This window comes from Magnolia sinica, chromosome 5 (assembly GCF_029962835.1).
Source record: "Magnolia sinica isolate HGM2019 chromosome 5, MsV1, whole genome shotgun sequence".
Classification (NCBI taxonomy): domain Eukaryota; kingdom Viridiplantae; phylum Streptophyta; class Magnoliopsida; order Magnoliales; family Magnoliaceae; genus Magnolia; species Magnolia sinica.
In genome coordinates, this window is record NC_080577.1 from 87,994,589 (window position 1) to 88,015,843 (window position 21,255).

The 21,255-nt window shown below is 39.9% G+C and overlaps 1 protein-coding gene across 5 annotated transcripts in view; it reads right to left on the reverse strand.

Annotated features, from left to right (window-relative positions):
• The window catches only part of LOC131246252 (TSL-kinase interacting protein 1-like), a 43,995-nt gene extending 31,864 nt beyond the window's left edge, over positions 1-12,131 (reverse strand). For 3 of the 5 annotated variants that reach the window (XM_058246187.1, XM_058246184.1, XM_058246183.1), the window contains exon 1: positions 11,879-12,131. The gene's annotated coding sequence lies outside the window, so the exon portion shown is untranslated. The other 2 variants (XM_058246186.1, XM_058246185.1) reach the window with 2 other exon arrangements.
• Between the last annotated feature and the right edge of the window lie 9,124 nt (positions 12,132-21,255).

The window sequence follows — 21,255 nt, forward strand, 5'->3', positions numbered from 1 at the left end:
GAGAGAGAAAGTAAACCGACATGTTAGAAAAAATCGTCTTTAGAAGGGTTAACCTACCCCCCAAAGAAAGGGATCAACATCTCCAAGCAACAAGCTTCCTTTCGATCCTCTCAATAACTTTTGTTCCACAAGTGTGTTGGTAGCTTCCCAATGCAAAGCAGCAACCCTAGATAGAGGACAGAAATTCGCCCATTATGCACCCAAATAAGGAAGCATAAAGAGATGGCTCCTCCGAGTCCACATGCACCCCCAACATCTCAAACGTTGTCGTATTTATCTTTAGGCCCGAAACCGCCTCTAAACATAGCAAAATTTTCCTAAGGTTGTCCACCGAACTAGAATCCCCTTCACAAAACAACAAAGAGTCGCCTGCATACTGCAAGTGGCTTATGTTATTGCCTTCACATGTACCCCTGAAACCACAAAAGAGCCCGTTTTCCTCCCCTTTGAAGCAGCATGCTCAGAGCTTCCCCAATTATAACAAACAAATAGGGGGAAATGAGATCCCTTGTCTAAGACTGCGGGAAGCTTTAAAGAAGCCTTTGGGCAAACAATTTATCAACATAGAAAATGAGGCTGATTGCACACACTCTCGAATCCAATTCCTCCACTTGAGACTGCACCCCAAACTATCATGTAGTCCAGGAACTCCCAATCAACATGGTCATACACCTTCTCGATGTCAAGCTTGCATACTGGCCCACTCTTCTTTTCTCTGTGCTTTGTATCAATGCATTCATGGGCTATTACAGCACTATCTAGGATCCGCCTTCCCCCCACGCAAGCCCCTTGATTTTCTGAAATCACCTTTGAAAGAATTTCCTTGAATCGTGTAACCAAAATTTTGGCAAGAATTTTATATGGGTTCCCAATAAGACTTATCAGTCTGAAATCCCTCATTTGCTCGGCTCCTTCTAACTTCGGGATGAGGGCAATGAATGTGGCTCCAAGCTCTTTAAACAGGCGGCCTCTTTCGTAGAATTCCTCAATATAATCCAAGACATCCCCTTCTAATAACATGCCAAATTTTCTAGAAAAAGAAAATAAGGAAACCATCGGTACCCGAGGACTTATCACCACACATGGCTACTAAGGCGTCTTTAACTTTGTCTTCCGATATAGGTCTTTCAAGCATACATACGTCCTCATTGGAAAATTGGTGAAAGTGAAGGTTATCTAGCCTCGGGCAACCCCAATTCTCTCCAGTTAGCAAATCTTGGTAAAATGAGACCGCGGAGTTGCAAATCCTACCCTTCTTCGAGGTCCTCGCCCCATCGGCAATCAAGGAGGATATTTTGTCATCCCGGGCTCGAGCGCTAGCAATGTTATGGAAGAAGCGTGTATTCTTGTCGCCTTCCTTCTAACCAACTAGCTTTCGATCTTTGACGCCACTTGATTTCTTCTTCTTTGGCCTGAGTAGCATATCTAAGAGAGAGATCAGCCTGTTTCAACCTTTCTTCCTCAAATAAAGTTCTACTTCCTTCCAAGAAGTCTAGCTTGTGGATTTCTTCAGCCATCTTGTCAAACTCTTCCCTTGCACCCATAACCTCCTCTTACCAACATCTGAGCTGGTCCTTAAGAAGTCTTAGCTTACTGTTAAGTCTGAACTCAGCATATCCTTGAATATCAAACGAAGCCCACCAATCAGAGATTAGCTGGTAAAAGCCTTCCATTCTTGTCCAAGCATTTTCAAATCTGAATGGGCATGGGCCGCGATTATCATCATCCACTACAAGCACAATTGGCCAATGGTCAGAGGTCACCTTAGGAAAGCACCGCTGTGATACTAATGGGTATTTCTCAATCCAGTCCAAAGAAACCAGAAATCTATCAATTCTCGACATAACAACGTTCTCTTGCCCATTAGACCAAGTAAACCTCACTCCCTTTAGAGGTAGATCAACAAGAGAATGTTGACCCAACTACTCGTAAAAAGTCGGCATACTTTAGAAATCTTCCTGCCTCGTGATCTCTCATAGGAGAAACAAACCATGTTAAAATGCCCTCCATTGCATGGATATCCCGTTTCTATATAACCACATCGAGCTCCTCCAAAAGGGAATCACATTGGCTATATATAGTTGGCCCGTATAATGTAGAAAAGACCCACTGAAATTCAGAAGTGATCTCCTGTAGCACTACCGAAACAGAAAATTCCCCAACATGAGAATTAACTGAACTCCGGATATCAAATCTTCAAGACATAGTGACATACACATACTCCCTGCGGATCCCACCGCATAGCGAACAACAAAATCCAAGTTTTTAACACCCCAAAAAGAGTCTAATGTACACCTCTATTGAAGGGTTGCAGCTTATCTGCCTTGGACTTTTTGCACATTTTCTTGACCTAAGCTCTCTTCGCCAAACTCCCTAGGCCCCTGACGTTCCATGATAGAATTATCATTGAACACATCCATTGCCCGATCTGCCCCTTTTACCTACACTTATTGTGGAGACGGTATCGTAATTAATGGAGCATTCCAAGTTGAGAAGTTCTCTCTAGGCTTTAGGAGATTTCTTAGGCTTGCAGAAGTGGGTATCCCAATGTCTCTGAAATGCCCTATTTTGCACGTGATAATAAAACTCGTAAATGTCCTTGTCTTGGACCCCATAAGTCATCCCCACCAGTCCCCCTACCCTCTCTAGAACATCCTGAGTCCATAGGAATTGATCTATAGAAATCTGGAATTTCCTCCCATCGATTTCGTACTCCAACACTTTAGTCTCCACGGCATCTAGACACATCATGCATGGGCCTTCGGTCATCTTCTCCACACATAACGAGGTGGCTAACATAGCTTATTCCATAAGGTCGCCTTCATACGGATCTTCAATCGACGTGATATCTTCCCCTTCTCTACTTCTAAAACCACAGCCTCAACCAACGAACTTTCTCCATCATCCTGTCTCGTCCCCAAAAGGCACCATTGCAACCTCCGCATCGATGTCACTCCCACCTTGTGTCTCTAACTCAGAAGAAGATTCATCTTGAAATTCTGCAGTATCCTCATCTCTGGCTGCCTACAGCTCTTCACACTCGCTCAGGTCGCCTTGAACTCCTGAAGTCCTCTGGGAGGAAATGGGGATCCGATTTCATATGTAAAGGGGAGATACACACGTGGCAGGTGTTTGAGGGCACACGTGCCAACATCTTAAAAATAGCCATACGTATCTCCTAGCTGGTAAATCATCACACGAGAGAGGCTCTCCTCTAGACACGTGGAAGCAGCACCACCACCAAACTTGAACTCTTGGTTCGGCACCTAAAGCTACAGGTCAAAATCAACAAGGTCATGCCATGTGACTGTGGCGGTCTCTTCTACCACTGGATGGGAAGCTTGTCTAAGGGTTTGATCGGGATCGACTCCCGAACTCGCATGATCTAGACACGTGTCTCCACTGCTCTCCCCAACCGCAGAGGGTATTTCACGCGATAGGTTCAGCATCAGATCTAGACCCGAACCATACTGGATAGGATAAGGCGTGTGAGAGTATTGCTCTGGAGGTACTCCCGCAACTACCAAAGGGCCATCCATCACTCGAAGGAGGGTCTTAATTCCACCGACCTCCTCTAACCCAATCAAAAGCAGACAGGTGAGGCTCCCCATGTCTACTGCTCCTCGTGTATCTTCCTTCGATGCTCCCACACCCTCCAAGCTTTGGCGATCATGGCCGCTCACCTCCCCTCTGCCTTCCCTCCTCCAATAGTCTCCCCAACACAATACACAGTCAATTGCCTCTTCCTTCTACACTAACAGAATGATCTTTTTGTCCCCGACAATCACAGAGATCGACTTGGGGATCTCCAGTCTTTTCTTCCTTCTCACCCGCACCCTAACGACACCCAACTCCTCACCGAGCTCCGTGTAGGGTCGATAGCTGAAATTTCCCTCAGGCAGCCAACTGCTACAAGGAAGAAGTCCCAAAACCAGCACTCTAAAGGCACCGCACACCCCATATCAGAAAACAGGCTTCTTCCATCCCAAAAACAGAAAAATCCTCCCATTTGTAAACATGGATGACCAGACCTCTATGAAGCGCACCCGCCATGATAAACAGACCTCTATTAACTGATGGGCTCAGCCACACACAGACCTCGTTCCAACCTATAGGTTTGATCGTGTATATCTGCTTCAAATGACAACATTCGTCCAGCAACTCTCGGATCTGAGGAATGTTAGTGTTTTCTTTCGTAACAATAGCCACCGAGAACCGAAGCCATTCCCAAGACTTCCCGATAGCCTCTTCCATCATACGAATCACCACCTCTCCTCCTAAATTCTTTGTGACTGCCCACTTTCCCTTTGCCGTTTCCATCGAAGTTAGGGTTTACTCCGGTCTCCCCTGCTTTATCTACTGTCAACTTCTTACTGACTACCACATCTCTGAAGGAAAGGGGGCCCTCTTCCACCGGGACCTTCCGCTGCAAGTTTGTCTTTAACTACCCTCTAGGACTGTGGTGTTCAGTTTTGAATGGTGTGATTCCCGGCATTAGGCTACCCTTCTCTACTCCTACCGTTTGGACCACATTTGGCTCTCTAGATCCAAAGCTTCCTTCCACTAAAACCCTCCCCATGGAGAATATCCACTACGCGAGCAAGTTCCTCTTCAGACCCCATTCTCATGAACGTGATGCCTCATAAACTCCCCAAAACCCTATCCCTAGGGACGACAACTTCCATAATAGCCCCTGCTCTCCCGACCCTAGAGAAGTTTATGGGAGCCCAACCCTTCGGAAAGCCTTCAACGAATAGAGTAGGAAAATCGGATATCGCTACCCTCGAAGCTCTGCTCAATTTTTGCCGGGAGATTATTGTCTAGGAGGTTCCCTTGTCTAAGAGGTTCCTCTTCCTCATCTGGTGTCGAGTTTCCTTCCTCATCACCTTCCTTGCTTGTCTCACCATCATTTCTATCTATTTCAACCCTTTTCCTTTTGTCTTTTTTATTCTTTCAATCATTGCCACTGTCTCACCACCATGACTCCTCTTTCTACTTTTTTTTTCCTATATAGGACAACTATAAGACTAGCCATGCTTTATGTGATAGTATGTTGGGCAATTAAAGAACAATATGTTCGTAGGCTGAGTATAGCTTAAATGATTATGCTGAGATGAATGAGTAGTAAGATGAGGAAGCATAAAATTAAAAATGAATGCATTCAAGGGATCCTAGGAATGGCACCAATAGGTAATAAAATGAGGTAGAGTTAGATGGTTTGGTCATGTACAAAGCAACCAAGAACTGCAACAATTAGGAGTGAGTTGGAACAAGTGGAAGGCTCTTAAAGGGCAAGAGGAAAGCCCAAAAGGATGTGGATGGAAGTAATAAGAAAAGACTTGATGACCTAAAGCCTAACTAAAGGTATGGCCCTTGATAGAGTGAAATGGCATAACGGGATTCATGTGGCCAACCCCAATTAATTGGGATAAAGCTTAGATGGTGATCATGATCATGATGACTAGAGCGATACAAGATCCTACCCCTAGCATGCCATGTACTGGAGAGAGTAGCATACCGCCTGCTCGTTACAATAACACATACCTACACACACAACATTCAAGTGACCTTGCTATTTTTATTAAAAAAGTGTTTCTCGTCATAATATCATGCACAAAATCTTTTTAAATCTTATACAACCGTTTCTAACAGTAATATGCCTTGTGTTACATACTGAAGAGATAAGGTAGACAATTATGGTGACTGATGACCAAAAGAGAAGCTATAGGGTCATATGCATCAGATCATGAATAGTTTCCCATTCACCATCATGTGCCAATGAGCCTCATGGTTCGGTGACCCAAACCATTAATCTAATGAACTGTTGACTGATTCGTCAGTCCATGCAAGTCTCATTGTTGGGTGATCCAAACCATTAACCCAATGAGCTCCCCTGTGGATAGGGATGCTTCAAAGGTATGATAGCCTAAACTATCCCAATCCTTTTATCAATAGCTCACAAATAACCACTTCCGGAAAAGCTACAACCATGATCTGGAGAAAATGGCCAAGGGTTGGATGTCTAAGATCTGTTAATCAGAAAAATACTTTGCGCTTTCCTCATCCACACTGGGTTGCCTCATTCAATAGCATCGATAAACTGAATCATGGACCCCATTTACACGTGATTGAATGCATCGAGATACATGCATCATAATTCATAAACCTATAATTTCCCCTACCACAAATTCATGGTTTAGTAAACAATTTACTACTTATAATGTTTTGCTTATTCTGTTTTTTTATTGTTGTCTTGGTTTTATGTAGGCATAGTTATAAAAACTTACATTCTAATATTTTTTCTGCTTTCTAATATTCAATACAACAATGAATTACTCAAAACGATATTATTAGTTAATAAATGTTAGAGATTATTAGCTATAATAAATAAAATGAAGTTGGTTCCTAGAAATTTTGTATTATATTAGATGTTATTAAACCCGTTGATTGTAATCAACCAATGTAATAGATTATTAGATAGCGCTTAATTGCAATCAACCTATGTAATAGTCTATTACATTGCACCCGTGGGAGTTTTGTGCTATCATTGCCGGTGCCCAACCTGGATAAAGGGGTTGCATCAGGTTGGTAGTCGGCAGCAAACTTATCCCATAACTTTCATCATGGATTCGACCAACATGACATTCCAAACTCATGCTACAGTGTTCCCTATAAGCGAGGTGTTGCATCGAAACCCAGGTACAATTAGAAATGGACAAGGGTGGGCAAGGGCATCCCCAACATACCCCAACAACACCTATTTTGAGAAGTAGGCAACGGTTTCCACGTCATTCTAGACGAATGTGGGTTAAAAAGCTAGTCCAAGAGAATAAGATTCGTCACGCCACATGGAATATGGGAACATTGATAAGTATGGATTTAGTAGCTACGATGTAACGAAGGAGAGTTAACATAGCTTGCACTCAAGAGACCAAGTTAAAAGGAGACAAAACTAGAGAAATTGATAGATATAAACTTCAATATATACAAAAGGACAACTGTAAAAATGGAGTAAGGCTAACGGTAGATAAAGATTTAAAAGACAAAGTTGTAGGTGTTAAGAGAATAACTATAGGATTTTATTAATAAAACTTGCGTTAGGAGGAGATAATCAATGTTGTTAGTGCATATGCACTATAGGTACGGCTAGGGGATAAAAATTAAAACATAATTTTGGAAGGATATGGATAGACTAATGCAAGGAATCTCAAACAAAGAGAGGATATTCGTAGGAAGAGGCTTAAATGGTCATATGAGGGGGGTGACAAAAAGAGGATGCAAACAAGTGGGTGGAGGATATGATTTTGGGAGAAGAAATGAGATAGGAGATGTTATCTTGATTTCATTATGGCATACAATCTAGCTCTAGCAAACACATACTTCAAAAGGAGAAATGAACATTTCATAACTTTCAAAAGTGGATCATATACAAGCCAAATAGATTTCTTTCTACTTACGAAGACAGAACGATCGATATGTAACGATCACAAGGTTACACCAGGAGAGAGTTCAACTACACAACATAGATTAATGGTAATGAATGTTTACATTAAGAAATGAAAGAAAGGGAACAAAATTAATAGGTGTCCAAAAAACTAGATAGTGGGAATTTAAAAGAAGAAAACAATATTATTCATAAATAAAGTAACCAAAAGCGTTTCCTTATCAAATTTTAGTCCTTGCTGATTCAAGTCCATGCAGTTCTCTCTTCCTCATGGCCCTAAACGAGGAGACCCATTTCTTCTCATCTCTTCATCCTACCTTTACCTCAGGAAGACTCCTTAACAAAAATCTTGAGCACCCCATTTCATCAAATAAAATCCAACCTCTTTACTACCCTAAATTTTCAAATCCCATTTGTCCCCTTTCTATGCAGATGAAATACTTCATGAAAGATAGGGATGGCTCATTTGTCCCCTTCTCCATGCAGATGACATACGTCATGAAAGCTACAAATGGCATCCTTTTTTCATAAAGGCTACAATCAAAGAAGGTAAAGCTCTTCAAGACATTCAAACTTATCATAGCAGCAGATGTCAAGTCATAATACTCACAAAAAGGCCTTTTCTTTGGTTTTTAAAAAAAAAATGGTTTCATCTCAAAAATTGCCCATTTGCTTTATCATTGGCATTCAAGAGAAAATGTTGTCTGCTAGACCTTCGAACTCCCTCTATTCTTGGGTACTTCTCATATATCTTATTTCCGACCTCTTTTTTACTCTAATGGAGCTAAACTTGTTGATGGAAAGGCAAGTTTATTTCTGTTTAGGTAGGCTCATCCTTGTTAAGCACTTGCTTGTTAGCATCCCAAACCATGGCTTTGATGGTCTTCTCAATACCGGCTAGTATTCTTAAAGCTACAAAAAATGCATGAGGAACTTTTTGCGGTTAGCTAATGAAGACGAAATGGTTAACTAGGAAGGGCAATAAGATCACGGGGTAACTAAAACCAAAACCTCCTGGATAACTAACAATATTGAAATCTGCCAAAACAGCCCAAATATCATGAAAGGATTCATCACTGATCACCTTCTTGATGTTGATCTCAAGCAACGCTTTGGGATCACAACCACCACACAGAAGATTGTTCATGGAGAGACAACCTTCGCCTGCCCCTTGAATAGGCTTGGGCAATGACGCTTCCTCACTCATTTGTACCAGCAGAAATTTCATGTCATGGCATATACCATGTCGATCATCATACAAAATTCCCCAATGAAAACACAATGGTCCAACAAACATAACACAACATGTTCTCATGGTTACACCATCAAAACACACTATAACCACATACTCCTTGCTAGCCCAAATGGACAAAGGACATAGCTATAGCCGACATACTCAAACAAAACTGTTAACATGGAGGAACCCAATGTAGATAGTCATAACCCAAAAACCAGATTGGTTTAATGGGCATGTGTAATTGCTGACTGCATGTATGAACCATTACACTTTGCCAGAGTATAAAAAGACTCATGATAGAGTGACAAGCCAACTAATAAGATACAGTGTAAATCATCTCTACAGAAATTCAGTCCTTGGGCCCATCCATCTAGACCAATAGATAGACACCTGACCAAATAGTGCACCAGTCTAGTGATCCTGATTATTGGATCAGTTTACTTCCTTGCAGACTGTTGACAGGATAGTAGTTATAATTGATCTGTTTACTTTTTTGGTTTCAGCCCACCAAAGAAAGCAATTCCGTTGATTAGGTCCTCTGATTCAATTGGCACGTGAAATTAATGGCAGAAGTTCAAAGACAAACTTTCAATCTGTCATCCATCTAGACCATTAGATTGACCCCTGACCAAATAGTGCACCAGTCTAGTGATCCTGATTATTGGATCAGTTTACTTCCTGGTGGAATGTCAACAGGATAGTAGGTATAATTAATCTGTTTTCTTTTTTGGTTTCAGCCCACCAAAGCAAGCAAGTCTGTTGATTGGGTAGTCTGATTCAATTGGCACTTGAAATTAATGGCAGAAGTTCACAGACAAACTTTCGATCCGTAGTTTATCCACAGGATTATTACTACAAGTAATAATTAACAAACTCAGAAATTATATCATGCCAGACCCAAGCCATGGCCCCATGTAACTCTAACGCAACCGGCTGGTAATAAAAACGAAATCAGAAAAAGAAGAGAAGAAAAAAAATCCAAACTCAAACCAAACGCTCTAAAACCGTGGAGCCATATAACTCAAAGGAAATGGTCCAAAACGTGGGTCCATGATGGATGAGAAAATCACAAGGTCCAAAACCCCAAAATCAGAAAAAAGATCCCTTAGGGCCTGTTTGGATGCCTGTAACTTTTTTAAGTTGTAAGAAAGTTACATGCAACTTACTTACAGTTACAGGTAATCCTGTTTGGATATAAGTTGTAACTTACTTACAGGTAACTTTTTGTGTTTGGATTTGTAACTTTATTACAGGTAATAAGTTCCATATTCACGCTAAGTAGAGCTTGAAATAGGGAATCGTTGAAAAATCAGATTTACACGTAAAAAAGATTGGATAAAATTATTCCATTTTATCAAGCCCATGTAAATGAATAGTTTGGTTGATTCTTAGGCTAAACAAATCAACAAGTGGGCCATAAAAGTGGGCTCACGTTTTCAAAATGCATGTAATGTAGGAAAAAAAACTTGAGGTAAGATATCTAAGCAAAAATTTCCCACAGGAGTGACTCTTGTTGACAAGGATCAGTTAAAGAGAAATCACAAGCATAGGGAGCTGCTACCACCAAATTCTGCATTAGCAGTTAAAATCTCAAAGTGGGACATTATTAAAATGGACCAACATCAAGGGACTGTTAAAAACCAGATATCTTAACACTTCGATGTACCCTCGATTTCTCACCATTTGACAACAGGCAAGAATCCAGATGCAAATGGAACTTGGGACTGTTTGAAAATGGATATGTTAACAATGCAGTGGGCACTCAATTTCAAAACACCTGAGGACATGCAGGAATCTCAATGCAAATAGAAATTGGGAGTGTTTAAAAAACCATATGTTAAAACAGATTTGGGACCTACACGGGGACAAGTTGCACTGACACAACAAGCCCCACTTATACAAAATGAACAATGGAATGTGGGCCCCACTATCATGTATTTGTTTTATCCCCACCATCTATCCATTATTCTAGATCATTTTAAGAAATCAACCCAAAAATAAGGTACATCAAAATCTCAGGTGGACCAAATCACTAGAAACAATGTTGATTGAAGGCCCACCATTAAATACTTTTGGTAGGCCACGGATGTTTTGGATCAAACTGATATTTGTTTTGTTCCCTTCATCCAGGTCTTTCTGACCTAATCAACAGGTTGCATGTGAAACAAACATTACAGTGGCCCAGGGAGTTTTTTAATGGTGGACTTTCAATCATTACTATTTTGTGTGGTGTGGCCCACCTGAGATTTAGATATGCCTCATTTTTGGAATCAAGCCCTAAAACAATCCAAAATAATGAATGGACGGCATGGATAAAACAAATACAGGATGGTGGACTCCACAGACCATCGGACATTACCCACGCCTCTAGCCAAACTGCCTCCGTCAAACCCTGATGAAAAAAAAAAAAAAAAGGGAAAGAAAGAAAGGGGCTTTCTAACCCTGCTGAAGCTGGATCGGAGAGGGAGAAGGAGATTGGGAGAGGGAGAATGAGACTGGGAGAGGGAAACGGAGGCCTTCACTCCGTCTGAGAAGGTAGGTACGCTCATTCAATGTAGGTGCGATTCTTGCCAACGATTTTCATTTCAAAATTTCCAACCGTTTGATACAGGTAACTTGAAAAACGACTCAAGTGCCTGTAAGATTTTCGCCTCTTTCTCCTGTAAGAAAGTCACAGGTTGAGAGAAAGTTACCTGTGACTTTCCTCCCCCAAACACCAACTGTAACAAAGTCACCTGTAACTTTGTTACATTTTTGAAAAGTTACAGGCATCCAAACAGGCCCTTACCTATCTTCTTCTTCGATGAACTAATCAGCGGGTCCGATCGACACAGAGAAGGGAATAGTCTGAGAGAGAGAGAGAGAGAGGAGGGGGGATCAAGAGATGCTAGAGAGATGCCACGAGAGAAATAGGGTTTGCGTGGGGTGTCGTCCGTGCAGGCTACAGACGCAGGAGTTGGAGAGAGACAGCTACTTGCTTCAAAATTTCAGAGTGACATGAATGTCCCTGTATCTCTCACTGGAGACGCCCAAAAACGAGGCAGATCTAGAACGCCGCACCACACGCAACCGTAGGGTTGAAACCTTCTCTAGACCCACGCTCATGTTCATATGACACCCCACCCCTCCACCAGGTTAAGATGAATGAAAAAAATCACAAGGTCCGAAACCCCAAAATCAGAAAAAAGAACCCTTACCTATCTTCTTCTTCGATGACCTAATCAGCGGGTCCGATCGACACAGAGAAGGGAATAGTCTGAGAGAGAGAGAGAGAGATGCTAGAGAGATGCCACGGGAGAAATAGGGTTTGCGTGGGGTGTCGTCCGTGCAGGCTACGGACGCAGGAGCTGGAGAGAGACAGCTACTTGCTTCAAATTTTCAGAGTGACATGTATGTCCCTGTATCTCTCACTGGAGACGCCCAAAAAGCAAATCTAGAACGCCGCGCCACACGCAACCGCAGGGTTGAAACCTTGTCTAGACCCACGCTCATGCTCATATGACACCCCACGCCTTGACCAGTTAAGATGAATGAAAAAAGCGAAAAACAAATATGCCTGGTAAAAAAATCTTTTGGGTGTGCCGTGGAACTATCCATAGCCAGTGTTCAATTCCAGCCTTTCGCTTGTAGCCCACATGAAATTTAGATATATATTTTTTGAGCTCATGTTTAAAATTAGTTAGTGAAATTAATACACAAAATGAATACTAACCGAAACTGTGGTGGGCCCTCTCCCTCTCATTTTCAGGAAATTAGGGTGCGTCCACATGGAAGTACTCCATTCATCGATAAACAACCACACAGGTTGGGAACAGTATAAGCAAACCCTAAGTATAATCATAGAAACGAAAGATAAATACAAATCAAACAATCACTAACAACGCATGATTTTACGTAGAAAAAATCTCATGGGAAAAAAAACAGCACAATGTGGTAAGCAATAGACTATGAAAATGATTTACAAGAGATACAATCAACTTACAAATTCAAAAACTCTTCTCAAAACCTTAACACTCTCTTAAAACAAGTTCTTCATTTCCCCCTAATCACATTTAATACCCATATATATAGTATTACACATGGTATATAAGAAACAAATCATGCAATTATGTAAAACTATGCGTGTCGTTGATCTAACCATCGATCAATCAAAACTCCAATCAATCGAACATGCTCAAAAAGTGTCTAGAGACTTAATTTGATTTCTTTGAATTATCCCAATTGATCGAACCATCGATCGAAATAAATTACAAACAATTGTCCAGCAAGCGAGGTTTTATCAGTCGATCAAACCAAACTATCGATTGATCAAAATCCCATTTTCCAGCATGGATCATGAAAAGCATCTTCAATCATACGATGAGTTTGGATCATGAAAAGCAACTTCAATCGTATAATGAATTTGGATCTCCGAATGAACCAAATCATACGAATAATTTGGATCTACTTAATGGCCTAGCATGTCAATGTTTTTAATCTATTGAAATGGCCCATGTCGAAGGTTTGGATCACTATAAATAGACCAAATCATATGAATTTGGATCATTGTAAAAAGAATTTTATTCTTTGAATTATGCATAGAATTGAAGAGGATCCTACAAAACTAATGAAGTTGATCATTGAGAACCAACCTCAAATATCATGAATAGAAGGTTCAACTTAATATATCCATTAGGATGGGTCATGGAAAGAGGCTTTAGTCATATGATGAGTTTAGATCACTATCAGCAATACAAACCATACGATGCATTTAGATGGCTGAATGGGCTGAATCGTATAAGAAGTTCAAATCTGCTAAATAGCCCAACAGGTTAAAGATTTTGATCCATTAAAATGGCCCAAGAATATTAAAGATTTGGATAAGTAGAAATGGGCCAAATCATATGAACAGTTTAAATCATTTGTAAAGTTAACGGTCTTACAAAATTTTGGGCATGGATCAATTTAGCATATCCATTGCTAATGATCATGAAAAGCAGCTTTAATCATATGATAAGTTCGGACTAGGAGAAGCAGGTCTAATCATATGATGAGTCTGGATCATGAAAAGCAGTTGTAATCCTATGATGAGTTTGGATCGCCAAATGAGTTGAATTATATGAACAAATTGGATCCACAGAATGGCCCAAGTACGTTAATATTTTTTATCCATCGAAATGGCCCATGTCAAAAGTTTGGATCAATAGAAATGGGTCGGGCCAAATAATATGAATTTGGATCATTGTAAAATAAAACTTGATCGTTTGAATTGTGTATAAAACTAAAGAGGGTCCTACGAAATTAACAATATAGATCACTGAGAACCAACCTCAAATATTACGAACAGATGGATCAAATTAACATATCCATTGGGATAGGTCATAGAAAGAGGCTTCAACCATATGATGAGTTTAGATCACTAACAGCAGCATGAATCATATGATGCACATGGATCAATGAAGGGACCGAATCATATAACAAGTTCAAATCAAATGAAATGTCCCAAGCAGGTCAAAGGTTTATATCCATTAAAATGCCCCAAGCATGTTGGATCGCTAGAATTGGGCCAAATCAAATGAACAGTTCGGATAATTTGTAATGATAAAGAGGGCCATACAAATTTTAGGGCATTGATCAATTAAGCATATATATTTCCATAGATAATGAAAAGCAGCTTCAATCATATGATGAGTTTGGATCATGAAAAGCAGCTTCAATCATATGATGAGTTTGGATCATGAAAAGCAACTTTAATCATATGATAAGTTTGGATTGCCGAATAAGCCAAATTATATGAACAATTTGGATCCACTGAATGGCCCAGGCATGTTAATGTTTTTTATCCATCGAAATGGCCCATGTCAAAGGTTTGGATCAATAGAAACGAGCCAAATCATATGAATTTGGATCGCTGTAAAAAGAAACCTAATTGTTTTAATTGTGTATAGAACTGAAGAGGGTCCTATGAAATTAACAATGCAGATCACTAAGAACCAACCTTGAATATTACGAATAGATAGATCAAATTAACATATCCATTGGGATGGATCATAGAAAAAGGCTTCAACCATATGATGAGTTTAGATCACTAACAGCAACACGAATCGTTTGATGCATATGGATCAATGAAGGGACCGAATCATATAACAAGTTCAAATTCGATGAAATGTCTCAAGGATGTCATAGGTTTATATCCATTGAAATGGCCCAAGCATGTGAAAGGTTTGGATCACTAGAATTAGGCCAAATTAAATGAACACTTCAATTTATTTGTAACGATGAAGAGATCATATGAAATTCAGGGCATAGATCAACTTATCATATCCATTTCCATAGATTATGAAAAGCAACTTTAATTATATGATGAGTTTGGATCATGAAAAGTAGCTTCAATCGTATGATGAGTTTGGATCGTCGAACTGAATAAACAATTTAGATCCACTGAATGACCCAAGCATATTAATGTTTTTTTATCCATTGAAATGACCCATGTCAAAGGTTTGGATCAATAGGAACAGGCCAAATCATATGAACTTGAATTGTTGTAAATAGAAACCCGATTGTTTGAATTGTGTATAAAACTGAAGAGAGTCCTACAAAATTAACGATGTGGATCACTGAGAACCAACCTCACATATTATTAATAAATGGATCAACTTAACATATCCATTGGGATGGGTCATGGAAAGAGGCTTCAATCATATGAGTTTAGATCATTAACAGCACCACGAATCATATTGTGCATTTGGATCGCTGAAGGGGCCGAATTATATAAGAAGTCAAATATGCTTTATTGGCCAAAGCACATTAAAGGTTTTGATCCATTGAAATGGCCCAAGCATGTCCAAGGTTTGCATCACTAAAAATGGGCCAGATCATATGAACAGTTTGGATCATTGGTAAAACAAAAGAGGTCCTACAAAATTTAGGGCAAGTATCAACTTAGCATATCTATTGCTACTGTAACGCCGTGAAATTCGGGGGTCGAGCATAACTCAGCTCCCGAGTTCCAAAACATCACTTATGCAACATATTTAATGAATGATGTATGTTGACTGTATTAGTGCATAAAACATGGAATAGATTAAGCCAAAACACAGATATGATTCAAGGATAAGTGAATAAAGAAAGCGGAAGACTTATATGAAAATATGTGTACAAGTGTAAACCCCTGAATTACATTCACAAGCCAGATCGTGTGAAAGTGTTATTTAACAAAATTATAAGTATCAATTACATCGTTTCAGTTCCCAAAAATAATCCCAAAGATCCCGCACATCAGACCGAGGCTCGCTAGAACCCGTCTGAAAACTGCATATAGGAGAAGGCAGCCTCGTCATCATCCAGCTCCGCTCTGCCTCAGAAGTCGCATCCACATCTGCAACATTAGAGCCTAAGACAGAGTCTGGTGGGTGTTTAACACCGCCCCAGAAACGTGGAAGTGAGTGATCAACTCAGTGGAACAATAAGGCACTGGTTAACATATTATCAGTTCAATCAAACAGTAATGATAAAGCAGAACAATTAAATTAATCCTAAGTACTCTTGTTAATGCAAGGATGTATACAAAATGATGCGTGCCCTCACGCGTACACCCTCAGCGTCTTCATCTTACGTTACGCATAACATCGCCTCAAAGTGCGCCACATCTACAAAGCACATGCAAATGCGGCGGTACCCTAGATTTAAGCAATAGCGCCCATACATGGTAAACGGCAAACACAAGTGCGTATTTTATACGTATACGGTACTTTATAAATACACAGAATACACAAATCTCAATATAGCACATGCATATTAGGAAAGCAACGTAAACACAACATTTGGCATGTGAAATCTCATCCATAACAAGAATAAATCACTAACTGGGATTGAAAGCCTTGATAACCATAACCTATACACTTAAAGTCCGCACCTTAAGCAAAGAAAGAACCACCGAACTGATTTAGACGAGTTGTCTTCGTCAACGGCGCTAGAATACCCTAAAACAAGGATAGAAATGAGATACAACAACTCCAAAACTAATCTAAGCTCTAACACAAGTTAGGGTTAGGTTAACTTACCCTAAAAGAACTCAGAACCGTCAGAAGAACGATTCAAAATGAAGGTTCAAAGATGAAGAAGAAGAAAGAAGAAACCAAGATGATTCACCAACTTATCTCTCTCACTTTCTCTCTCTTTTCCACTCTCTTTCCAAGCTAGGGTTAGAGAAAATTCGTATGGAAAAGAGGGTTAGGGTTTAAGGACTATAAATAGGCCTCAGAATGATGGAAATAACCCTAGGGACAAGGTATACTTAGGTTATAACCAAAGTAAGCCTTTATCGATCCAACGAAGCACTTCTGGTGGGCCTATAACCACGAAAGGTTGGACTTAAGCTCATTGACCATGGATCTATGTCAAGCTGAGTTTTCATACCGACCGGCTCTTCAGATCAGCCGTGGCGGACCACACTCAATTCAACGGTCACGGAAACTCGATCGGGTCCACAAGCACTAGGATATGCCTGGGCCAACTATCCTGATCAGAGGGTGAAATTGGGTCAGAATCCAACGGTCAGATAGCTTAAAATCGTCGCGCAAGCGACACGACTCAGATTTCATAAAAAGCTTAATAAATTCCAACCGCTCTCACACTCTTCACTCCGAGCTCAAGCAAATCGACCCAGAACATCAGATGGACTTGATTTTCGAGGTGATGGTCAAGCCCAACTCAGTGACCGCAACAGCCTAAGATCATCGCCATCGGACTTTTGACGCGCAGTCCAGGTCCGATCCAGAACTTCCAAAAATTCTCCAGAACAACTGGATTTAGCGATGGATCCCAGATTTCAGAGTAACATAGCGCTCACTAATCTACACGTTTAGAGCCATGCAAATACAATTTAAAGTAACTGATGCGGATTTCACAAGCAATCGAGTAAAGCGCTAATTACCCCTAAAACAACTACTTAAGGAAAGATTAGCACAAAAATTCCAAGGTCGTTACAGCTACGGATCATGAAAAGCTGCCTCAATCATATGATGAGATTGGATCATGAAAACAACATCAATTGTATGATGAGTTTGGATCGCTGAATGAGTCGAACCATATGAACAATTTGAATCCACTTAATGGCACGAGCATGTCAATGTTTTTTATCCATCAGAATGGCCCATGTCAAAGGTTTGGATCACTAAAAATGGGCCAAATCATATGAATTTGGATCATTGTAAAAAGAAACTTAATTCTTTAAATTTTGTCTAGATTGAAGAGGATCCTATAAAATTAATAAAGGGGATCACCGAGAATCAACTTCAAATTTTACAAATAGATGGTTCAACTTAACATATCCATTGGGATTGGTAATGGAAAGAGGCTTCTATCATATGATGAATTTAAATTACTAACAACAGCATGAATCATATGATGTATTTGGATCGCTGAATGAGCCGAATCATATAAAAAGTTTAAATTTGCTAAATGGCCTAACACATTAAATGATTTGATCCATTGAACTGGCCCAAGCATGTCGAAGGTTTGGATCATTGGAAATGGGCCAAATCATATGAATAACTTGGATCATTAGTAAAATTGAAGAGGGTCCTACAAAAATTTGGGCATGGATCAATTTAGCATATCCATTGCCAAGGATCAAGAAAAACAGCTTTAATCATATGATGAGTTGGGATCATGAAAAGCAGCTTCAATCTTATGATGAGTTTATATCGCCGAATGAGGCGAATCATAGGAGCAATTTGGATCCACTGAATAGCCCAGCATGTCAATGTTTTTTATCTATCAAAATGGCCCCATGTCAAAGGTTTGGATCAATATAAGTGGGCCAAATCATATGAATTTGGATCGGTGTAAAATAAAACTTGATTGCTTGAATTGTGTATAGAACTGAAGAGGGTCCTACAAAATTAACGATGTGGATCATTGAAAACCAACAAAAAATAATACAAATAGATAGATCAAATTAACATATCCATTAGGATGGGTCATGGAAAGAGGCTTTAACCATATGATGAGTTTAGATCACTAATAGCAGCAAGAATCATATAAGGATATCATAACATATGTTCATGAGGTTACTACAGGTGGACCACATGGTACATGGATCTGAACCATTTGTATAGTGTAACCAATGTGAATGGGAATGCTCGACAAATCTTCCAAAAGAAAGACCATAACCCTTAAACCAATGGCCTACAAATAAACGGCTAAGAAAACTACAACAATAGGGCCATGGTCCTTGTACAAAGTGGGCCATAAGATCAATGGACTGGACATTATGGTTCCCATTCATATAGTGCAAAGGCCCAAGGAATCTATACATTCCTTCGAGATAATACCCTAGTTCGTTGTGTGGGTTAGCTAGCAACAGTGACCATGTGAAAAAAGGCCCAACCATTTTTGTTGGATTTTAGTCTACTCATCAGGTTCACAGGCCGAGGCTGAGTTTGAAATAATTGGAAATGGTACATTTATCATTTGTTCTTTACAGGGCACGTGGAGTTGTTTATTTACAATACAATCCATTCATCTGACATTACTTGCCAGGTCCCAAGATATTACATTATTCTGAACTTAGGTGGGCCATACAACATGAATTTAGGGTTTTACGTAGAATTTAGGCATGCCTTATCTAGCCAGCGTCGCATGGACTACTTGGAATCACACCTAGAGCCTCCATAAATTAATGTGGATTATGACATGTATGAGATTTGGAATATCGCGATTTTTAGGAAATGATTTCATCCTGATGAGGCAAGTTAGATAAATGGATTGTATGAAATATAGAGACCGTGGTGGGCCTTATACAGGACTAGTGGTGGGGATTTATGCAAGCATTTTCCTATGTTTGTTGCCTATCTAAATTGTGGGTTGTTGTAATTTTTGAATTATAGGGTAAATGAGAGACAACATACTCAATGAACGAGTTGGATCTTATAAAAGTTCCACCAACATGGTAGCAAGCTCCCTATGTTAATAGAGTTTTTTCATCTCTCCTACTCTCCTCTCACCCAATATCCTTTCAAGGTTAGATCTATTACAGTTGTTTTTGCATTAGACCTTAAGAGCAAATTAATTTGTGGAGCCCACTATGATGTTTTTATGACCTTCAATCCATTCATCGTTTGCGCACCCTAATGCTTAATTGCCAAAAATTGCGCCTATAAAAAACTCACGTGGGCCACATATAGTTATGATGGAGATGCCCACGATTGAAAACCTTCTAGATGGTGCGTGACCATACATGTTTTGTATATGCCATCCAACTCATTTAGAAGATGTACGCAATCAAAATGAATAGACATGCAAAAATATTGTTTTAAAGGCAAGACTAGACCAAGCAGTCAGGTGGTTTGGATCAGAACCAGCCACCACAAGAGGGCTAGCAATCGTGGGAGTCGATTGAAAAATGCAAGCACACCCTATATCTCATGCATCTTGCATTATAATGGCACATGATTCAATAATGATGAACCCTGTGCAGCCTACTAATGGCATAAGAAAATCACCCATTAAAGGAATAAGAAAAGATTAACCAAGAAGAAGAAGAAGAAGAGGGTATTTAATTCATCTCATTGGTGCCAGTGCTTTCTTTTGAAGACCCAACCATCATGTGGGCCACAGTGAATCGAACGGGATATATAAGAGTGGAACATATTTTGGTGTCTGTCCATTTTTTTTTTCCATGGCGCAGTCCAACATGTTGTTTTATGCTATCCAACTTAGCTCATCAAGGGAGGCTCAACAAAACCCCAAAAGTTGATAATTGTATTTTAACTTTGTTCAGATATGTGTGATCTAATAAACATGTCAGATGGAAAAAAATCTTCACAGCTGGCCGTAGAAAAGTTTCGATGGTAGTTTGTGGTGTGATCCACTTGAGGTTTCGATATACCTCAATTTTGGGCTCATGCTCTAGAATTATCTGCAAATTTTGATGGACAATATAGATCTAATACATAAATCATAGGCTGATTTAAAAATGTAATATACATTCAAAATTATGTTGTGTAGTTAATTAGTAATCTATTTGGGAGAGAGAAATCTTGTATATCTTGTTAGATGACTCTTTTTAGCTGTAGTCAACAGAAATGGCGTGGATTAATGAAATTTCCGTGCCTTCAACACAGACTATCCACGATCTTTTAAAAGATAAAGTATCAAAAACCATTTACAACCCTAATACTACATAATGGCAGGCGGCCGAATGTCTAACGGTGAAAGCTTTAGGCGCTTTCATAGAAATCTGTTGGAAATATTTTGAAAGCAAGTGTTTTATCTGGTAATAACCTAAAAGATAGGGAGTTAAACTGGAAAATCCGTTTTATCTGTTTTTATTTTTATTTTCTAGAAAGAAAGTAGAGCGTTCCCATGCCGATTGGGTACACCCGCTGGAGACTGACGATCCTGTCTTTGTGGGGCCCACCACTGGAGACCCCGATTCCATCTCTACTGTTTCCTTAGACATGCCTCCTTTTAGGCTCATGCACATGGTCTGCCAAATTAGATGGATGGATGAGGTGGATGAAACACATACATCCAGGTGGGCCCGAAGAGCCCCTATCAGGAACATCTATAGTAAGGTACTAGTGCGGGT